We start from the raw sequence: 458 nt of genomic DNA on the forward strand, positions 1-458 counted from the left end.
TCAGTGCAGCCATGTGGATGAGTCACAGCCATGGCTTGGCCAATGTGCTCTCTGTGAAAGCCTGAGAGAGTGTTTTCTCCCCATGTGACTCTCTTTGACACACTCTATGTCATCGATCACTTTCCTCTTTGGCCCCATAATCTTCTTGATCAGAAAATTTGGGACATAACCGAGGTACATGGCATTACAGTACAAGTTCTCATATGTCCTGAGTCTCAAATGACCTTAGAAGGTTAGGGCCAAAATGTTGGCTTTCCTTGTAGCCCTCTTTTTTCTCTAATTTTGGTCTGCAAACTTAGGTTGTTAAACCATCCAGAAGACAAGCTTACTATTATTATCAAACGATTTAGGTTATTAAGCTTAACCTCACTATCTCACTGCATTTCAAACATCTTAGGCATAATAAAGAATACGTATTTTTCATCAAGTATTGATATGTTGAACTTTAAGTCCCTACA

Source organism: Octodon degus, unplaced genomic scaffold, assembly GCF_000260255.1.
Source record: "Octodon degus isolate 3935 unplaced genomic scaffold, OctDeg1.0 scaffold00094, whole genome shotgun sequence".
Classification (NCBI taxonomy): Eukaryota; Metazoa; Chordata; class Mammalia; order Rodentia; family Octodontidae; genus Octodon; species Octodon degus.